Source organism: Lepisosteus platostomus, chromosome 8 (genome assembly GCF_059453375.1).
Source record: "Lepisosteus platostomus isolate fLepPlt1 chromosome 8, fLepPlt1.hap1, whole genome shotgun sequence".
Lineage (NCBI taxonomy): Eukaryota > Metazoa > Chordata > Actinopteri > Semionotiformes > Lepisosteidae > Lepisosteus > Lepisosteus platostomus.
This window is the reverse complement of record NC_142618.1, coordinates 35144144-35157579: the sequence shown is the minus strand read 5'-3', so window position 1 is coordinate 35157579 and position 13436 is coordinate 35144144.

The window sequence follows — 13436 nt, the reverse complement described above, 5'->3', positions numbered from 1 at the left end:
TTTTGAAAAGTGTACTGTTACTGCCCCATAACTTACATGGGGTTGACCAAACTTGCAGAAACATGTTTATTTCTGCTGAAAAACATGTTTTGACACTTTCAGCACACTGGGGTTAAGATCTGAGTGTGTGGGCTCTTCTGAGCCTTGTTGCTACATGGGGATTCAGTTGTCTGAAAAAACGCGTTTATTTCGGGCTGAAAAACACGTTTTGAAAAGTGTACTGTTACTGCCCCATAACTTACATGGGGTTGACCAAACTTGCAGAAACATGTTTATTTCTGCTGAAAAACATGTTTTGACACTTTCAGCACACTGGGGTTAAGATCTGAGTGTGTGGGCTCTTCTGAGCCTTGCTGCTACATGGGGATTCAGTTGTCTGAAAAAACGCGTTTATTTCGGGCTGAAAAACACGTTTTGCAGAGTGTACTGTTACTGCCCCATAACTTACATGGGGTTGACCAAACTTGCAGAAACATGTTTATTTCTGCTGAAAAACATGTTTTGACTCTTTCAGCACACTGGGGTTAAGATCTGAGTGTGTGGGCTCTTCTGAGCCTTGTTGCTACATGGGGATTCAGTTGTCTGAAAAAACGCGTTTATTTCGGGCTGAAAAACACGTTTTGAAAAGTGTACTGTTACTGCCCCATAACTTACATGGGGTTGACCAAACTTGCAGAAACATGTTTATTTCTGCTGAAAAACATGTTTTGACACTTTCAGCACACTGGGGTTAAGATCTGAGTGTGTGGGCTATTCTGAGCCTTGCTGCTACATGGGTATTCAGTTGTCTGAAAAAACGCGTTTATTTCGGGCTGAAAAACACGTTTTGAAAAGTGTACTGTTACTGCCCCATAACTTACATGGGGTTGACCAAACTTGCAGAAACATGTTTATTTCTGCTGAAAAACATGTTTTGACACTTTCAGCACACTGGGGTTAAGATCTGAGTGTGTGGGCTCTTCTGAGCCTTGTTGCTACATGGGGATTCAGTTGTCTGAAAAAACGCGTTTATTTCGGGCTGAAAAACACGTTTTGAAAAGTGTACTGTTACTGCCCCATAACTTACATGGGGTTGACCAAACTTGCAGAAACATGTTTATTTCTGCTGAAAAACATGTTTTGACACTTTCAGCACACTGGGGTTAAGATCTGAGTGTGTGGGCTCTTCTGAGCCTTGCTGCTACATGGGTATTCAGTTGTCTGAAAAAACGCGTTTATTTCGGGCTGAAAAACACGTTTTGAAAAGTGTACTGTTACTGCCCCATAACTTACATGGGGTTGACCAAACTTGCAGAAACATGTTTATTTCTGCTGAAAAACATGTTTTGAACCTTTCTGCACACTGGGGTTAAGATCTGAGTGTGTGGGCTCTTCTGAGCCTTGCTGCTACATGGGGATTCAGTTGTCTGAAAAAACGCGTTTATTTCGGGCTGAAAAACACGTTTTGCAGAGTGTACTGTTACTGCCCCATAACTTACATGGGGTTGACCAAACTTGCAGAAACATGTTTATTTCTGCTGAAAAACATGTTTTGACACTTTCAGCACACTGGGGTTAAGATCTGAGTGTGTGGGCTCTTCTGAGCCTTGTTGCTACATGGGGATTCAGTTGTCTGAAAAAACGCGTTTATTTCGGGCTGAAAAACACGTTTTGAAAAGTGTACTGTTACTGCCCCATAACTTACATGGGGTTGACCAAACTTGCAGAAACATGTTTATTTCTGCTGAAAAACATGTTTTGACACTTTCAGCACACTGGGGTTAAGATCTGAGTGTGTGGGCTATTCTGAGCCTTGCTGCTACATGGGTATTCAGTTGTCTGAAAAAACGCGTTTATTTCGGGCTGAAAAACACGTTTTGAAAAGTGTACTGTTACTGCCCCATAACTTACATGGGGTTGACCAAACTTGCAGAAACATGTTTATTTCTGCTGAAAAACATGTTTTGACACTTTCAGCACACTGGGGTTAAGATCTGAGTGTGTGGGCTCTTCTGAGCCTTGTTGCTACATGGGGATTCAGTTGTCTGAAAAAACGCGTTTATTTCGGGCTGAAAAACACGTTTTGAAAAGTGTACTGTTACTGCCCCATAACTTACATGGGGTTGACCAAACTTGCAAAAACATGTTTATTTCTGCTGAAAAACATGTTTTGACACTTTCAGCACACTGGGGTTAAGATCTGAGTGTGTGGGCTCTTCTGAGCCTTACTGCTACATGGGGATTCAGTTGTCTGAAAAAACGCGTTTATTTCGGGCTGAAAAACACGTTTTGCAGAGTGTACTGTTACTGCCCCATAACTTACATGGGATTGACCAAACTTGCAGAAACATGTTTATTTCTGCTGAAAAACACGTTTTGACCCTTTCTGCACACTGGGGTTAAGAGCTGAGTGTGTGGGCTCTTCTGAGACTTGCTGCTACATGGGTATTCAGTTGTCTGAAAAAACGCGTTTATTACGGGCTGAAAAACACGTTTTGAAAAGTGTACTGTTACTGCCCCATAACTTACATGGGGTTGACCAAACTTGCAGAAACATGTTTATTTCTGCTGAAAAACATGTTTTGACACTTTCAGCACACTGGGGTTAAGATCTGAGTGTGTGGGCTCTTCTGAGCCTTGTTGCTACATGGGGATTCAGTTGTCTGAAAAAACGCGTTTATTTCGGGCTGAAAAACACGTTTTGAAAAGTGTACTGTTACTGCCCCATAACTTACATGGGGTTGACCAAACTTGCAGAAACATGTTTATTTCTGCTGAAAAACATGTTTTGACACTTTCAGCACACTGGGGTTAAGATCTGAGTGTGTGGGCTCTTCTGAGCCTTGCTGCTACATGGGTATTCAGTTGTCTGAAAAAACGCGTTTATTTCGGGCTGAAAAACACGTTTTGAAAAGTGTACTGTTACTGCCCCATAACTTACATGGGGTTGACCAAACTTGCAGAAACATGTTTATTTCTGCTGAAAAACATGTTTTGACACTTTCAGCACACTGGGGTTAAGATCTGAGTGTGTGGGCTCTTCTGAGCCTTGTTGCTACATGGGGATTCAGTTGTCTGAAAAAACGCGTTTATTTCGGGCTGAAAAACACGTTTTGAAAAGTGTACTGTTACTGCCCCATAACTTACATGGGGTTGACCAAACTTGCAGAAACATGTTTATTTCTGCTGAAAAACATGTTTTGACACTTTCAGCACACTGGGGTTAAGATCTGAGTGTGTGGGCTATTCTGAGCCTTGCTGCTACATGGGTATTCAGTTGTCTGAAAAAACGCGTTTATTTCGGGCTGAAAAACACGTTTTGAAAAGTGTACTGTTACTGCCCCATAACTTACATGGGGTTGACCAAACTTGCAGAAACATGTTTATTTCTGCTGAAAAACATGTTTTGACACTTTCAGCACACTGGGGTTAAGATCTGAGTGTGTGGGCTCTTCTGAGCCTTGTTGCTACATGGGGATTCAGTTGTCTGAAAAAACGCGTTTATTTCGGGCTGAAAAACACGTTTTGAAAAGTGTACTGTTACTGCCCCATAACTTACATGGGGTTGACCAAACTTGCAGAAACATGTTTATTTCTGCTGAAAAACATGTTTTGACACTTTCAGCACACTGGGGTTAAGATCTGAGTGTGTGGGCTCTTCTGAGCCTTGCTGCTACATGGGGATTCAGTTGTCTGAAAAAACGCGTTTATTTCGGGCTGAAAAACACGTTTTGCAGAGTGTACTGTTACTGCCCCATAACTTACATGGGGTTGACCAAACTTGCAGAAACATGTTTATTTCTGCTGAAAAACATGTTTTGACACTTTCAGCACACTGGGGTTAAGATCTGAGTGTGTGGGCTCTTCTGAGCCTTGTTGCTACATGGGGATTCAGTTGTCTTAAAAAACGCGTTTATTTCGGGCTGAAAAACACGTTTTGAAAAGTGTACTGTTACTGCCCCATAACTTACATGGGGTTGACCAAACTTGCAGAAACATGTTTATTTCTGCTGAAAAACATGTTTTGACAATTTCAGCACACTGGGGTTAAGATCTGAGTGTGTGGGCTATTCTGAGCCTTGCTGCAACATGGGTATTCAGTTGTCTGAAAAAACGCGTTTATTTCGGGCTGAAAAACACGTTTTGAAAAGTGTACTGTTACTGCCCCATAACTTACATGGGGTTGACCAAACTTGCAGAAACATGTTTATTTCTGCTGAAAAACATGTTTTGACACTTTCAGCACACTGGGGTTAAGATCTGAGTGTGTGGGCTCTTCTGAGCCTTGTTGCTACATGGGGATTCAGTTGTCTGAAAAAACGCGTTTATTTCGGGCTGAAAAACACGTTTTGAAAAGTGTACTGTTACTGCCCCATAACTTACATGGGGTTGACCAAACTTGCAGAAACATGTTTATTTCTGCTGAAAAACATGTTTTGACACTTTCAGCACACTGGGGTTAAGATCTGAGTGTGTGGGCTCTTCTGAGCCTTGTTGCTACATGGGGATTCAGTTGTCTGAAAAAACGCGTTTATTTCGGGCTGAAAAACACGTTTTGAAAAGTGTACTGTTACTGCCCCATAACTTACATGGGGTTGACCAAACTTGCAGAAACATGTTTATTTCTGCTGAAAAACATGTTTTGACACTTTCAGCACACTGGGGTTAAGATCTGAGTGTGTGGGCTCTTCTGAGCCTTGCTGCTACATGGGTATTCAGTTGTCTGAAAAAACGCGTTTATTTCGGGCTGAAAAACACGTTTTGAAAAGTGTACTGTTACTGCCCCATAACTTACATGGGGTTGACCAAACTTGCAGAAACATGTTTATTTCTGCTGAAAAACATGTTTTGAACCTTTCTGCACACTGGGGTTAAGATCTGAGTGTGTGGGCTCTTCTGAGCCTTGCTGCTACATGGGTATTCAGTTGTCTGAAAAAACGCGTTTATTTCGGGCTGAAAAACACGTTTTGCAGAGTGTACTGTTACTGCCCCATAACTTACATGGGGTTGACCAAACTTGCAGAAACATGTTTATTTCTGCTGAAAAACATGTTTTGACACTTTCAGCACACTGGGGTTAAGATCTGAGTGTGTGGGCTCTTCTGAGCCTTGTTGCTACATGGGGATTCAGTTGTCTGAAAAAACGCGTTTATTTCGGGCTGAAAAACACGTTTTGAAAAGTGTACTGTTACTGCCCCATAACTTACATGGGGTTGACCAAACTTGCAGAAACATGTTTATTTCTGCTGAAAAACATGTTTTGACACTTTCAGCACACTGGGGTTAAGATCTGAGTGTGTGGGCTATTCTGAGCCTTGCTGCTACATGGGTATTCAGTTGTCTGAAAAAACGCGTTTATTTCGGGCTGAAAAACACGTTTTGAAAAGTGTACTGTTACTGCCCCATAACTTACATGGGGTTGACCAAACTTGCAGAAACATGTTTATTTCTGCTGAAAAACATGTTTTGACACTTTCAGCACACTGGGGTTAAGATCTGAGTGTGTGGGCTCTTCTGAGCCTTGTTGCTACATGGGGATTCAGTTGTCTGAAAAAACGCGTTTATTTCGGGCTGAAAAATACGTTTTGAAAAGTGTACTGTTACTGCCCCATAACTTACATGGGGTTGACCAAACTTGCAGAAACATGTTTATTTCTGCTGAAAAACATGTTTTGACACTTTCAGCACACTGGGGTTAAGATCTGAGTGTGTGGGCTCTTCTGAGCCTTGTTGCTACATGGGGATTCAGTTGTCTGAAAAAACGCGTTTATTTCGGGCTGAAAAACACGTTTTGAAAAGTGTACTGTTACTGTCCCATAACTTACATGGGGTTGACCAAACTTGCAGAAACATGTTTATTTCTGCTGAAAAACATGTTTTGACACTTTCAGCACACTGGGGTTAAGATCTGAGTGTGTGGGCTCTTCTGAGCCTTGTTGCTACATGGGGATTCAGTTGTCTGAAAAAACGCGTTTATTTCGGGCTGAAAAACACGTTTTTGAAAAGTGTACTGTTACTGCCCCATAACTTACATGGGGTTGACCAAACTTGCAGAAACATGTTTATTTCTGCTGAAAAACATGTTTTGACACTTTCAGCACACTGGGGTTAAGATCTGAGTGTGTGGGCTCTTCTGAGCCTTGCTGCTACATGGGTATTCAGTTGTCTGAAAAAACGCGTTTATTTCGGGCTGAAAAACACGTTTTGAAAAGTGTACTGTTACTGCCCCATAACTTACATGGGGTTGACCAAACTTGCAGAAACATGTTTATTTCTGCTGAAAAACATGTTTTGAACCTTTCTGCACACTGGGGTTAAGATCTGAGTGTGTGGGCTCTTCTGAGCCTTGCTGCTACATGGGGATTCAGTTGTCTGAAAAAACGCGTTTATTTCGGGCTGAAAAACACGTTTTGCAGAGTGTACTGTTACTGCCCCATAACTTACATGGGGTTGACCAAACTTGCAGAAACATGTTTATTTCTGCTGAAAAACATGTTTTGACACTTTCAGCACACTGGGGTTAAGATCTGAGTGTGTGGGCTCTTCTGAGCCTTGTTGCTACATGGGGATTCAGTTGTCTGAAAAAACGCGTTTATTTCGGGCTGAAAAACACGTTTTGAAAAGTGTACTGTTACTGCCCCATAACTTACATGGGGTTGACCAAACTTGCAGAAACATGTTTATTTCTGCTGAAAAACATGTTTTGACACTTTCAGCACACTGGGGTTAAGATCTGAGTGTGTGGGCTCTTCTGAGCCTTGCTGCTACATGGGGATTCAGTTGTCTGAAAAAACGCGTTTATTTCGGGCTGAAAAACACGTTTTGAAAAGTGTACTGTTACTGCCCCATAACTTACATGGGGTTGACCAAACTTGCAGAAACATGTTTATTTCTGCTGAAAAACATGTTTTGACACTTTCAGCACACTGGGGTTAAGATCTGAGTGTGTGGGCTCTTCTGAGCCTTGCTGCTACATGGGTATTCAGTTGTCTGAAAAAAGGCGTTTATTTCGGGCTGAAAAACACGTTTTGAAAAGTGTACTGTTACTGCCCCATAACTTACATGGGGTTGACCAAACTTGCAGAAACATGTTTATTTCTGCTGAAAAACATGTTTTGACACTTTCAGCACACTGGGGTTAAGATCTGAGTGTGTGGGCTCTTCTGAGCCTTGTTGCTACATGGGGATTCAGTTGTCTGAAAAAACGCGTTTATTTCGGGCTGAAAAACACGTTTTGAAAAGTGTACTGTTACTGCCCCATAACTTACATGGGGTTGACCAAACTTGCAGAAACATGTTTATTTCTGCTGAAAAACATGTTTTGACACTTTCAGCACACTGGGGTTAAGATCTGAGTGTGTGGGCTCTTCTGAGCCTTGCTGCTACATGGGGATTCAGTTGTCTGAAAAAACGCGTTTATTTCGGGCTGAAAAACACGTTTTGCAGAGTGTACTGTTACTGCCCCATAACTTACATGGGGTTGACCAAACTTGCAGAAACATGTTTATTTCTGCTGAAAAACACGTTTTGACCCTTTCTGCACACTGGGGTTAAGATCTGAGTGTGTGGGCTCTTCTGAGCCTTGCTGCTACATGGGTATTCAGTTGTCTGAAAAAACGCGTTTATTTCGGGCTGAAAAACACGTTTTGAAAAGTGTACTGTTACTGCCCCATAACTTACATGGGGTTGACCAAACTTGCAGAAACATGTTTATTTCTGCTGAAAAACATGTTTTGACACTTTCAGCACACTGGGGTTAAGATCTGAGTGTGTGGGCTCTTCTGAGCCTTACTGCTACATGGGGATTCAGTTGTCTGAAAAAACGCGTTTATTTCGGGCTGAAAAACACGTTTTGCAGAGTGTACTGTTACTGCCCCATAACTTACATGGGGTTGACCAAACTTGCAGAAACATGTTTATTTCTGCTGAAAAACACGTTTTGACCCTTTCTGCACACTGGGGTTAAGATCTGAGTGTGTGGGCTCTTCTGAGCCTTGCTGCTACATGGGTATTCAGTTGTCTGAAAAAACGCGTTTATTTCGGGCTGAAAAACACGTTTTGAAAAGTGTACTGTTACTGCCCCATAACTTACATGGGGTTGACCAAACTTGCAGAAACATGTTTATTTCTGCTGAAAAACATGTTTTGACACTTTCAGCACACTGGGGTTAAGATCTGAGTGTGTGGGCTCTTCTGAGCCTTGTTGCTACATGGGGATTCAGTTGTCTGAAAAAACGCGTTTATTTCGGGCTGAAAAACACGTTTTGAAAAGTGTACTGTTACTGCCCCATAACTTACATGGGGTTGACCAAACTTGCAGAAACATGTTTATTTCTGCTGAAAAACATGTTTTGACACTTTCAGCACACTGGGGTTAAGATCTGAGTGTGTGGGCTCTTCTGAGCCTTGTTGCTACATGGGGATTCAGTTGTCTGAAAAAACGCGTTTTTTTCGGGCTGAAAAACACGTTTTGAAAAGTGTACTGTTACTGCCCCATAACTTACATGGGGTTGACCAAACTTGCAGAAACATGTTTATTTCTGCTGAAAAACATGTTTTGACACTTTCAGCACACTGGGGTTAAGATCTGAGTGTGTGGGCTCTTCTGAGCCTTGCTGCTACATGGGGATTCAGTTGTCTGAAAAAACGCGTTTATTTCGGGCTGAAAAACACGTTTTGCAGAGTGTACTGTTACTGCCCCATAACTTACATGGGATTGACCAAACTTGCAGAAACATGTTTATTTCTGCTGAAAAACACGTTTTGACCCTTTCTGCACACTGGGGTTAAGAGCTGAGTGTGTGGGCTCTTCTGAGACTTGATGCTACATGGGTATTCAGTTGTCTGAAAAAACGCGTTTATTTCGGGCTGAAAAACACGTTTTGAAAAGTGTACTGTTACTGCCCCATAACTTACATGGGGTTGACCAAACTTGCAGAAACATGTTTATTTCTGCTGAAAAACATGTTTTGACACTTTCAGCACACTGGGGTTAAGATCTGAGTGTGTGGGCTCTTCTGAGCCTTGTTGCTACATGGGGATTCAGTTGTCTGAAAAAACGCGTTTATTTCGGGCTGAAAAACACGTTTTGAAAAGTGTACTGTTACTGCCCCATAACTTACATGGGGTTGACCAAACTTGCAGAAACATGTTTATTTCTGCTGAAAAACATGTTTTGACACTTTCAGCACACTGGGGTTAAGATCTGAGTGTGTGGGCTCTTCTGAGCCTTGCTGCTACATGGGTATTCAGTTGTCTGAAAAAACGCGTTTATTTCGGGCTGAAAAACACGTTTTGAAAAGTGTACTGTTACTGCCCCATAACTTACATGGGGTTGACCAAACTTGCAGAAACATGTTTATTTCTGCTGAAAAACATGTTTTGAACCTTTCTGCACACTGGGGTTAAGATCTGAGTGTGTGGGCTCTTCTGAGCCTTGCTGCTACATGGGGATTCAGTTGTCTGAAAAAACGCGTTTATTTCGGGCTGAAAAACACGTTTTGCAGAGTGTACTGTTACTGCCCCATAACTTACATGGGGTTGACCAAACTTGCAGAAACATGTTTATTTCTGCTGAAAAACATGTTTTGACACTTTCAGCACACTGGGGTTAAGATCTGAGTGTGTGGGCTCTTCTGAGCCTTGTTGCTACATGGGGATTCAGTTGTCTGAAAAAACGCGTTTATTTCGGGCTGAAAAACACGTTTTGAAAAGTGTACTGTTACTGCCCCATAACTTACATGGGGTTGACCAAACTTGCAGAAACATGTTTATTTCTGCTGAAAAACATGTTTTGACACTTTCAGCACACTGGGGTTAAGATCTGAGTGTGTGGGCTATTCTGAGCCTTGCTGCTACATGGGTATTCAGTTGTCTGAAAAAACGCGTTTATTTCGGGCTGAAAAACACGTTTTGAAAAGTGTACTGTTACTGCCCCATAACTTACATGGGGTTGACCAAACTTGCAGAAACATGTTTATTTCTGCTGAAAAACATGTTTTGACACTTTCAGCACACTGGGGTTAAGATCTGAGTGTGTGGGCTCTTCTGAGCCTTGTTGCTACATGGGGATTCAGTTGTCTGAAAAAATGCGTTTATTTCGGGCTGAAAAACACGTTTTGAAAAGTGTACTGTTACTGCCCCATAACTTACATGGGGTTGACCAAACTTGCAAAAACATGTTTATTTCTGCTGAAAAACATGTTTTGACACTTTCAGCACACTGGGGTTAAGATCTGAGTGTGTGGGCTCTTCTGAGCCTTGTTGCTACATGGGGATTCAGTTGTCTGAAAAAACGCGTTTATTTCGGGCTGAAAAACACGTTTTGAAAAGTGTACTGTTACTGCCCCATAACTTACATGGGGTTGACCAAACTTGCAGAAACATGTTTATTTCTGCTGAAAAACATGTTTTGACACTTTCAGCACACTGGGGTTAAGATCTGAGTGTGTGGGCTCTTCTGAGCCTTGTTGCTACATGGGGATTCAGTTGTCTGAAAAAACGCGTTTATTTCGGGCTGAAAAACACGTTTTGAAAAGTGTACTGTTACTGCCCCATAACTTACATGGGGTTGACCAAACTTGCAGAAACATGTTTATTTCTGCTGAAAAACATGTTTTGACACTTTCAGCACACTGGGGTTAAGATCTGAGTGTGTGGGCTCTTCTGAGCCTTGCTGCTACATGGGGATTCAGTTGTCTGAAAAAACGCGTTTATTTCGGGCTGAAAAACACGTTTTGCAGAGTGTACTGTTACTGCCCCATAACTTACATGGGATTGACCAAACTTGCAGAAACATGTTTATTTCTGCTGAAAAACACGTTTTGACCCTTTCTGCACACTGGGGTTAAGAGCTGAGTGTGTGGGCTCTTCTGAGACTTGCTGCTACATGGGTATTCAGTTGTCTGAAAAAACGCGTTTATTACGGGCTGAAAAACACGTTTTGAAAAGTGTACTGTTACTGCCCCATAACTTACATGGGGTTGACCAAACTTGCAGAAACATGTTTATTTCTGCTGAAAAACATGTTTTGACACTTTCAGCACACTGGGGTTAAGATCTGAGTGTGTGGGCTCTTCTGAGCCTTGTTGCTACATGGGGATTCAGTTGTCTGAAAAAACGCGTTTATTTCGGGCTGAAAAACACGTTTTGAAAAGTGTACTGTTACTGCCCCATAACTTACATGGGGTTGACCAAACTTGCAGAAACATGTTTATTTCTGCTGAAAAACATGTTTTGACACTTTCAGCACACTGGGGTTAAGATCTGAGTGTGTGGGCTCTTCTGAGCCTTGCTGCTACATGGGTATTCAGTTGTCTGAAAAAACGCGTTTATTTCGGGCTGAAAAACACGTTTTGAAAAGTGTACTGTTACTGCCCCATAACTTACATGGGGTTGACCAAACTTGCAGAAACATGTTTATTTCTGCTGAAAAACATGTTTTGAACCTTTCTGCACACTGGGGTTAAGATCTGAGTGTGTGGGCTCTTCTGAGCCTTGCTGCTACATGGGGATTCAGTTGTCTGAAAAAACGCGTTTATTTCGGGCTGAAAAACACGTTTTGCAGAGTGTACTGTTACTGCCCCATAACTTACATGGGGTTGACCAAACTTGCAGAAACATGTTTATTTCTGCTGAAAAACATGTTTTGACACTTTCAGCACACTGGGGTTAAGATCTGAGTGTGTGGGCTCTTCTGAGCCTTGTTGCTACATGGGGATTCAGTTGTCTGAAAAAAACGCGTTTATTTCGGGCTGAAAAACACGTTTTGAAAAGTGTACTGTTACTGCCCCATAACTTACATGGGGTTGACCAAACTTGCAGAAACATGTTTATTTCTGCTGAAAAACATGTTTTGACACTTTCAGCACACTGGGGTTAAGATCTGAGTGTGTGGGCTATTCTGAGCCTTGCTGCTACATGGGTATTCAGTTGTCTGAAAAAACGCGTTTATTTCGGGCTGAAAAACACGTTTTGAAAAGTGTACTGTTACTGCCCCATAACTTACATGGGGTTGACCAAACTTGCAGAAACATGTTTATTTCTGCTGAAAAACATGTTTTGACACTTTCAGCACACTGGGGTTAAGATCTGAGTGTGTGGGCTCTTCTGAGCCTTGTTGCTACATGGGGATTCAGTTGTCTGAAAAAACGCGTTTATTTCGGGCTGAAAAACACGTTTTGAAAAGTGTACTGTTACTGCCCCATAACTTACATGGGGTTGACCAAACTTGCAGAAACATGTTTATTTCTGCTGAAAAACATGTTTTGACACTTTCAGCACACTGGGGTTAAGATCTGAGTGTGTGGGCTCTTCTGAGCCTTGCTGCTACATGGGGATTCAGTTGTCTGAAAAAACGCGTTTATTTCGGGCTGAAAAACACGTTTTGCAGAGTGTACTGTTACTGCCCCATAACTTACATGGGGTTGACCAAACTTGCAGAAACATGTTTATTTCTGCTGAAAAACATGTTTTGACACTTTCAGCACACTGGGGTTAAGATCTGAGTGTGTGGGCTCTTCTGAGCCTTGTTGCTACATGGGGATTCAGTTGTCTGAAAAAACGCGTTTATTTCGGGCTGAAAAACACGTTTTGAAAAGTGTACTGTTACTGCCCCATAACTTACATGGGGTTGACCAAACTTGCAGAAACATGTTTATTTCTGCTGAAAAACATGTTTTGACACTTTCAGCACACTGGGGTTAAGATCTGAGTGTGTGGGCTATTCTGAGCCTTGCTGCTACATGGGTATTCAGTTGTCTGAAAAAACGCGTTTATTTCGGGCTGAAAAACACGTTTTGAAAAGTGTACTGTTACTGCCCCATAACTTACATGGGGTTGACCAAACTTGCAGAAACATGTTTATTTCTGCTGAAAAACATGTTTTGACACTTTCAGCACACTGGGGTTAAGATCTGAGTGTGTGGGCTCTTCTGAGCCTTGTTGCTACATGGGGATTCAGTTGTCTGAAAAAACGCGTTTATTTCGGGCTGAAAAACACGTTTTGAAAAGTGTACTGTTACTGCCCCATAACTTACATGGGGTTGACCAAACTTGCAGAAACATGTTTATTTCTGCTGAAAAACATGTTTTGACACTTTCAGCACACTGGGGTTAAGATCTGAGTGTGTGGGCTCTTCTGAGCCTTGTTGCTACATGGGGATTCAGTTGTCTGAAAAAACGCGTTTATTTCGGGCTGAAAAACACGTTTTGAAAAGTGTACTGTTACTGCCCCATAACTTACATGGGGTTGACCAAACTTGCAGAAAACATGTTTATTTCTGCTGAAAAACATGTTTTGACACTTTCAGCACACTGGGGTTAAGATCTGAGTGTGTGGGCTCTTCTGAGCCTTGCTGCTACATGGGTATTCAGTTGTCTGAAAAAACGCGTTTATTTCGGGCTGAAAAACACGTTTTGAAAAGTGTACTGTTACTGCCCCATAACTTACATGGGGT